The sequence below is a fragment of the Euphorbia lathyris genome, chromosome 2 (assembly GCF_963576675.1).
Source record: "Euphorbia lathyris chromosome 2, ddEupLath1.1, whole genome shotgun sequence".
Lineage (NCBI taxonomy): Eukaryota > Viridiplantae > Streptophyta > Magnoliopsida > Malpighiales > Euphorbiaceae > Euphorbia > Euphorbia lathyris.
This window is the reverse complement of record NC_088911.1, coordinates 70072775-70082901: the sequence shown is the minus strand read 5'-3', so window position 1 is coordinate 70082901 and position 10127 is coordinate 70072775.

Sequence of the window (10127 nt, the reverse complement as noted above, 5' to 3'; positions counted from 1 at the left end):
TTAAAATCGGTTGCCCCTCCCTAATATTATAATTCAGCCGGCAGTACTGGGGGCCTTTGGGTTGTTGAGTAAACTCAAGCTCGGGGTCTTATGGTAACACCTGAATTATCGAAAATCGCCTTTTCATGAATATGGGGTAATACTTAAATTAGATTATGATAATTGGATGGGTAAACTCATGTTGTCATAAACTAATGGGTAATATGGTTGGGATTAATATGAATAACATATTAGTTACTAATGTGCTTAGTAACCCAATAACATAGGAATCACATTGTTGATGTGATTGATTGTATGAATCTACCTAACAAATGAGACTAGCTTGTTGAGTAAACTCAAGGTGAAATTTCAGGAGTTAGGATCCTAGCTCACTAAAGGATTTGTGAAATTCTTCGAATTAATATGGAGGGCTATTAATTTGGTAAAATAGTGGGAGCAATTTAAATAAATTAAAGACCTATAGTTTTAGATTGATACACGTTAAAGCAAATGAATAACATACGTTTACTTTTTCTCACTCTTAGGTTAAATTAAAACACTCCTAAAATCATGACTAAACCCAATCTGCAAAATATACTTACCGATAACAAGTTGAACGGTTCAAACTTCACCGACTGGTATCGCAACCTCAAAATCGTTTTGAAGTTCGATAAGATAGGGTATGTACTTGATACATCGATACCCCCTACCCCAGCTTGTGATGCTCCCATCGAAGAGATCAATGCTTACCGGAAGCATAAGGCTGATGACGATCACGCGGGATGCATCATACTTGCATCGATGACACCGGAATTGAAAAGGCAACATGAGGAGATGGATGCCTATTCCATGGTCGCACACCTGAAAGAGTTGTTTGGGAATCAAACTCGGTGTGAACGCTACGAGATATCGAAGCAGTTATATCGAAGCAGGATGCATGAGGGCACATCTGTAATGACACATTGTGTCAAGATGATTGGCCTTATTACCAATTTTTCTAGTATTGGAGATGCAATAGATCATGAACTAAGTGTAGACTTACTTCTCCAATCCCTCCCCGAGAGTTATTCACAGTTCATCATGAACTACCAGGTGAATGGCTTGCAAACCTCTCTTGAAGAGCTTGCAAATATGCTCGAGACAGTCGAGCCCAATATAAAGGATAATGAGGGAATACCGGCCTTGCTATTGAGGGATCAAAGAAGAGGAAAGGGAACCCTCCCAATCCTATCTGTCCCAAGAAGGGCAAGAGGGCCATGCTCACCAATGCAAAGGGGATGGAAGTGAAGAAGCACAAAGGAGAGTGCCACTTTTGTGGTAAAGATGGGCATTGGAGAAGAAAGTGCAAGGAGTACCTAGCATCCCTCAAGAAGGGTAAAGACGGTGCTTCAACATCTGGTATGTTCTATATTGAAATAAATACAATTTCATAGTCTGAATCTTGGGTATTAGATACCGGATGTGGATCTCATATTTGTATGAATATGCAGGGACTAAAACGGACTAAGGAATTGAAGAAAGGAAGCATAAACTTGCGAGTAGGAAATGGAGCAAGAGTTGCCGCACTCGCCATTGGAGATTATGTTTTGAGTTTGCCCTCTGGGCTTGTAATAGAATTAAGGAACTGTTTGTATGTTCCAGAAATGTGCAAAAACATTATTTCTATTAGCTGTCTTGTTGACGACGGCTTTAATATTTCAATAAAGAACAAACATTGCAAGTTTTATAAAGATGGGATTTTCTATTTTTCTGGAATATCACTAAATGAGATTTATGTGTTAGATGATAAAATTTCTGTATTCGCAATTGATACCAAAAGACATAAGCTAGATAATTCGACTAACTTGTGGCATTGTCGTTTAGGCCATATAAACAAAAGACGTATGCTTAAGCTACATCAAGATGGGCTTATAGATCCAATTGATTCTGAATCATTGGAAACATGCGAATCCTGTTTAAAAGGTAAAATGACAAAGACACCCTTTAGCAATAAAGGCGAGCGTGTATCAGACACTCTAGGATTAATACATTCAGATGTATGTGGTCCTATGTCAGTCCAAGTAAGAGGAGGATTCAGATACTTCATAAGCTTCATAGACGACCATACCAGATATGGTTATGTTTACTTGATGAAGCACAAGTCCGAAGCTTTTGAGAAATTCAAATGCTTCAAGAATGAAGTAGAAAATCAAATAGGAAAGAAAATAAAGATACTTCGATCTGATCGAGGTGGTGAATATCTTTCAGATGATTTTTTGAATTATCTAACTGAATGTGGGATATGCTCACAATGGACACCTCCTTATACACCACAACACAATGGTGTATCTGAAAGGAGGAACCGTACCCTACTAGATATGGTACGATTTATGATGAGCATAGCATTACTTCCAAAGACATTCTGGGGCTATGCCTTAGAAACTACCCTCTTCACCCTAAATCGAGTACCAACTAAATCCGCCAGTTCCACGCCATATGAACTGTTCATTGGTAGGAAACATACTTTCTCATTTATGAGAATATGGGTTTGTTGAGCATTTGTAAAATGAATAGCATTAGATAAACTAGATTCAAAATTTGATAAATGTTTCTTCATAGGATACCCTAAGGAAACTATGGGGTATTACTTCTATCATCTAGATGATCAGAAAGTAATAGTATTCAAGCACGCAACCTTCTTAGAGAAAGAGTTTCTCGAAGAAACAGAAAAGGGAAGCACGATTGAACTTGATGAAGTTCAAGAAGAAGAAACACCTGCTAAAACAACAGAGGCGGTTGAGGAACCCGAAGCAGTCCCATTAGATGAGACTCCAGTGCCACCACCTACTTGTAGATCACAAAGAGTTCGTGAACTCCCATTTAGATACGGTTTTCTAGTGGGAGATGATGATGAGGTTCCCGCATTAGACGACGAACCCGAAAACTATGAAGAGGCTCTCACCAGTCAAGATTCTAAAGCATGGCTTGAGGCCATGAATTCTGAAATGGATTCCATGTACACTAACCAAGTGTGGACTTTGGTTGATCCACCCGAAGGGATAAAACCCATTGGGTGCAGGTGGATCTTCAAGAAGAAGACCGACATGGATGGAAAGGTTAGTACCTACAAAGCTAGGTTAGTAGCGAAAGGATATCGTCAGAAGCAAGTAATTGATTATGACGAAACTTTCTCTCTTGTAGCCATGTCCAAATCAATCAGAATAATGCTTGCTATTGCAGCTCACTACGATTACGAGATTTGGCAAATGGATGTGAAAACAGCTTTCCTGAACGGAAACCTGCTTGAGGATGTATATATGATGCAACCTGAAGGTTTCACATCAAAGGATGCAACCAAGGTTTGCAAACTTCAGATATCCATTTATGGACTCAAGCAAGCATCTAGAAGCTGGAACAAGCGTTTTGACGAAACCATAAAACAGTTTGGTTTCGAACAAAATTGCGAAGAAGCTTGCATTTACAAGAAAGCAAGTGGGAGCTCAGTTGCATTTCTCATATTATATGTGGACGATATATTACTAATGGGAAATGACATAGCTCTACTATAGTGGGTGAAAGTATGGTTATCAAGTAACTTCTCCATGAAAGACCTTGGTGAAGCAGCTTATATACTTGGTATAAAGATCTACAAAGATAGATCAAGAAGACTGCTTGGTCTTTCACAGGCTACATAGATTGAAAAGGTGCTAAAGCGGTTTAGCATGCTTGAATCGAAATGAGGTAACTTGCCCATGGTACATGGGATAAAGTTAAGCAATCATCAATGTCCTAAAACCGAAGATGATAAGAAGCGCATGGCTGTAATTCCATACGCCAGCGCAATCGGTTCGATTATGTATGTTATGCTTTGCACTAGACCTGACGTAGCATTCGTGTTAAGCATAATGAGTCGTTATCAATGTAATCCGGGTGACGAGCATTGGAATGCCGTCAAGAACATTCTTAAGTACTTGAGAAGGAATAAAGATATGTTCCTAGTGTACGGAGAAGGGGATCTGAAAATAGAAGGATTTTCAGATGCCGGTCATCTCACGGATGAGAACGATTTTAGATCCCAATCAGGATACCTGTTTATCTTGAATGGGGGCGCGGTCAGTTGGAAGAGTTCCAAGCAGGGAAGCGTTGCTTTTTCTACGATCGAGTCAGAGTACATCGCTGCTACGGAAGCGGCAAAGGAAGCAGTTTGGATTAAGAAGTTCATTACAGAACTTGGTGTGGTGCCTGACATTGTGAATCCCATTACTCTGTACTGTGATAACAATGGAGCCATTGCACAAGCAAAGGAACCACGGTCTCATAATGCATCCAATCATTACCTTAAGCGATACCACCTTGTAAGAGAGATTGTTGCAAGAGGAGATGTGAGAATAGAAAGAGTACATATAGAGGACAACGTTGCAGATCCGTTGACAAAGCCCTTAACCCAGAAAGTATATGATCGTCATCTAAGTTCTACTGGGATAAGTTGTAGAAACAATTGGCTTTAGTCCAAGTGGGAGTATGTTGGGGTTTAGTGTCCTATAGACAATTGTTCCAGGATATAAACCTAATGTAAATGAATTGTTCTTTATATCATTTGTTTTAATAAGATATGGTTTCATAACTGTATAAAGGCAACCTCCTTTAAAGAACTAAATAAGTCTAATAAAAGGAAATCCCTGAGTTTATTTAAAGTGATTATAAAGTGTTCATACAAGTATGAAGTGAGACGAAACATTATAATAAACTAATAAACTTAAAGCCACCCCAAGTCAAGTGATGTGTTTTGAATAGGGATTGACATAACACTGTTGAGACTTGCATGTAACAATGTTTTCTATCAAGACAGAGAGCTGATCTCACAAGCTTCAGATATGCAGATATCTGGACAGTTACATGGATCCAATGAATGGAGTTCATTATGATTGGGGACCCGACTTGAGATAACAGGATGGGTAGATTTATCCTTGTCACTTGTTCATCTCATTGGTATTAATAGGTATAAGTAATCCTAAGACTCAAAGGAATGTTAATTAGTGATTCTGGATTATGGAATGTGATACTTTGATCCTGTTGTAACACGATCCATAACATGGATGAACCTGGGGTGTGTACGGCAGACGTTGGGTATCGCAGGAAGTAATTGCAGGATAGTTATACATATGGATTGAGCATTTGTCACTCCTGATAAATGGGAGATACGTCCAAGGATCACTTGTGGAAGACTTAACTCTAAATCATTGCAAGGTGATAGCTTAAGACTTGAAATGCAGATTTCACTTAACCTATCTAATTGGAGTTAACTCGGCCTGTACAAGTAAAACGAACGTCTCTCTATATATGACTTGACATTGCCCATAGTCATAAGATTCAGTTCAAGGATGTAGTTGACAAAAGATCGAATTATACTGTAACTAATACGGAAAGGTCAACGACGGAATCAACCTGTCTTCTTATAGCTCTGGGGGAATGTTTCAGATCTGTCAATCACAGTTCGCGCACTCATTCCGTTATACAAAGATTAAATATAATTCTGAGAAAATTAATTTAATAGTTGTATACGGCTAGAAGCAATAAGAACCTAATGGGTCACACATAAGACTTGGAACCAAAAGAGGAATGGATGTTAATTAATAGATGAAAGCCCAATATAAAGGCCCAAATAATAAAAAGGGGAAATACATGTATTATATATATATATATATATATATACATGTGAGAATTAATTTATTTTAGTCAATTATGATTAGATTATAGTTGTGGATAAATTAATTATGGAATAATTAAGTTAGAAGATTTAAAGTTATTAAATTGCTTCTAAATATTATTCTACCAAACAACCTAATATTATCTTTATATTTAGATATAACTTTAGATAATATTTATGAAGTTTTTATTTTAGAATAAAACTATAAAGAAGTTATCTAAAACTATAGATAATATTTATGAAGTTTTTATTTTAGAATAGAACTGTAAAGAAGTTATCTAAAACCATAGATAATATTTATGAAGTTTTATTTTAGAATAAAACTCAAAAGAAGTAACCTAATTCTATCTAACTAAAGTTTAGATACAAGAGGCTATATATATCCCCCTTTATAGGTGTACTTGGTTAATCTCTAATAGAGAGAGAATTTCGACCAGTCTATTGTAGAGGAAGAAATTGCTCCGCTCGCTTCCATTCTATTGATTTCATCTCTTTCTCTCACCCTTGATCTTGTGTTGATTAATTAGAGGCAATCTATCTTGATTGCTATTACTTGGTTGAGTTCTAATATCGTTTGATTTGTGTTTTGTTTTGTGCTCGTGAACTCGGATTAAGAGTTGAGGGCACTTCGCTTGCAACGGTAGATAGTTCATCAAAAGGTATTTCCTTCTATCCCTCTTTATATGAAATAACGATTAACGGATCTTGGTTTAAATGAAATAGGTTAAAAAATTTTATATTTTCGTTGCCAAAAGTTTGCCTATTTTCCTTCATAGCTTCACTCTGTCATATAGGTACTTCATTTTGAACTTCTTCAACATCATAATCATATGTACAATCATCACCAGGATACACATCATAACCATCATAACCATCATTATGATCGTAACCATCATCACCATTCCAAAATTGATTTTCTGTTATATCATCTGTTCCACGGGTGTCAAATTCGTGTGTAGAAACATAACTTGATTGTACATGCACAACTTTTGTCTGTGTCTCTTCTTCTTGGGGCTTCCTCGTCTCTTTATGCTATATGTCTATTCCTTCATCATTTCTTCGTGGTATAAAAGTAGCATATAGTGGAATCAAATCGGTCGGATTCATAAGACAATAGTCTATAAAACACATAACATCCTCATCATCTTCAATTCGTGCTACTCTTCTAAGAACTTCGTTTGAACTGTATGTTGACTATATGGACATATGTAGGTCAAATGAGGTTGCATCAATACTTACTGAAGTGTACACTTTCCCTTTTAACTTTTGCAAATTGATATTAGTTGCAAAATAGAACAACTTCGATTGACCGCCCATGTATGTCATATTATCTCGGACGGTTTTCCAATAGCCATGCCACAATAGCATACAGGGAACAGTTCCAAACGACATACTTCTGCATTTAACAAAAAAAAACACATTAACAAACAAAACACGACAAAATTCGACAAAATGCGACAAGCTCATCCTACTAGAGTTTGTCGCATCATGCTATTGAAGGAAAATAATTAAGCCTGGAAACGGTGTAGCTATGCTGCAATCGGTGAAAATTTTGGTTATCGGATAAAATTCTCTATAATAGACTTGGGAGAAACAACTTATATCTTAAAGATTAAAATCTATGGAGATAGATTGAGAAGACTGCTTGACCCCTCCCAGTCTACATACATGGACAAAGTGCTACAAGCGTTTTGCACTTTTTGATCATCCAGATGATAGAAATAATATCCTACTGTCCCTTTTAGATATCCAATGAAGAATTATTTACCAATTTTAGGGTCTACCTTTATCTGATGCTATGTATTTAACATATGCTGAACACCCCTAAATTCTCATGAAAGAGAAACTGGGTTTCTTTCCAATGAACAATTCAAATGGAGTAGAACTGGAGGATTTTATGGATATTCGGTTCAAGGTAAATAAGGCGGTTTCTAGGGTGTAGCCTTAAGAAATCTTTGGAAGAAAAGTTGTGGTCATCATGGATCGTACTATATCTAATAGAGTATAATTTCTCTTTTCAGATACATCATTGTGATGTGGTGTATACAGATAAGTCCATTGTGAGCGAATCCCATAATCATTTAGATAATTCATAAAATCAGAAAGATATTCTCCACAACGATCTGATCGAAGCAATATGCTTTCCTATTTGTTTTTCTTACTTCATTCATGAAGCATTGGAACTTTCTCAAAAGGTTCTGACTTATGCTTCATCAAGCAGATGTATCCATATCTGATATGATCATCTTATGAAGCTAATGAAGTAACTGAACCTTTCTCTTGCTTGTGTTGACATACGACTACATACATCTAAATATATTAGTCCTAGAGTGTCTGATACTCATTCACCTTTATTGCTATGGGGTGTCTTTGTCATCTTTCCTTTAAACAATACTCACATGTGCCCATTGATTCAAAACGAACTGAGTCTATAAGCCTATCTTGATGCAACTTAGACATGCGTTTCTCGCTTATATGGCCTAGGTGACATTTCCATAAGTAAGTTGCATTATCTATCCTTTAGTTCCAAATGTAAAAGCACCATCCTGACCCTTCTTCTTGAGAGATTCTAAGTACTTCTTATAGTTCCTCTTCCAATTTCCTTCTTTACCATATTGGTGGCATTCCTTTTCGGCTTCTTGCTTTTATTGACTTAGCTTAACACCCTTGTTCTTCTTAGAATCTTTAGAATTGGAAAATTCCATTTTCTCTCGTGAGATCCCTCAATAACAAGTGCAGACATCACTTTCTCTTTCTTAAGATTGGGCTCAACTGACTTGAGCATATTCAAGAGCTCTTCTAGAGAGGTCTTTGAGTTATTCATCTGACAGTTCATGATGAACTTATGAAAAAAATCTATGGGATCGATCGTAGAACTAAGTCGACACTTAATTCATTATCCATCACAAATCCAATCCAATACTAGAAAGCTTTGGTGATGTGGCCAATCATTTTGACACAAAGTGCCACAATAGAAGAACCTTCTTGCATCTTAGAGCGAAACAACAACTTCGCTATCTCATAAAGTTCGCATCGAGTCTGTTTCTTAAACAGCTCCTTCAAGTGCAGAACCATAGAATATGCATCCATGTTCTTATGTTTCCTTTGTAGCTCATTAGTCATTGCTGCAAGTATGATGCATCTTGTATGTTTGTCATCTGATTGATGCTTCCGGTAAACATCAACCTCCTCGATATGAGCATCATCAACAAGGACATTGGGTATCGGTGTATCTTAATACATACCCAATCTTTTTCGAAACTTCAAAACAATTTTGATGTTGCCAAAATAGTTGGTGAAATTTGAACTATTCAATTTGTTATCGGTTAAAATATCATGTAGATCCATTTTAGATATGATGATTCTAAGTATTTACTTTAACTTAAGAGTGAGATAGAGTGACATATGTTATTCATTTGTTTTAAGTATTCAATTTAAACATAGGACTTTGTATGTGTAAATTGCTCTCACTATTTTTAACAAATCAATAACCCTCTATATTAACTAGAAGAAATTTTACAAACTCTTTAATGGGCTAGGATCCTATCTCGTGAAGTTTCACCTTGAGCGACTCAACAAGCTAGCTTAGATTCATGTAATTAATCATATCAACTATATGACTCTTGGGTTATTGGGTTACTAACCACACTACTAACTAATATATTTTAATATTAATCCTAACCATATTGCCTACCAGCTTCGAACAACATGAGCGACTCATCCAAATATCCTAGGCTAGTTTAAGTCTTAACCTTGTATTCGTGAAAACAATTTTCAATAATTCGGGTGTTATCCATTGAGCCCCGAGCTTGAGCGACTCAACAACCCAAAGGCCTCCAAATAAGCCCGGCTGAATTATAATATTAGAGAGGCAACTAGTTTATAACTTACTTATTGACTTAACTTTTGCTTAGTGAGGGATTTTATTTTAAGTCTCATAATCTAACTTAGTCTTGATTTACTTTAGCATACATCAGACCATACATATAACATTGGCGGTTATGAACATGTTATCTAAATTTATTCTGTTGAGCCAGAAATGGAATAAAAGGTCAACCTTAGGGAAAATACTAACTATTACATATTTATTCTATAGGTCATCCTGTCTTTTGCTTGACGCCTTGATTTTACAATAATATTACTTTCTGTACTACTTAGAATACTTCAACTAATTTGAAGGGAGTTTTAGGTGAGAAGAGAAATACAATAGAGAGTAGATAAGGTAGGACACGCATGCCCTATTTTCCAAAAATACCAAAAGACAACATAACAATTATAAAGCGGTTTAATAATGTCCATAACGCCAACCATGTCAAGACTCAATTAAATAAATTTAATTGATTGATTACATAAAATAATTTTATGTAATATTTTAGTTGATTAACGCTTAAATTAATTTTACTATCAATTTACCATTTAATTAACTTTAGTATCAAATTAACCTTTAATTAATTTTGTATCA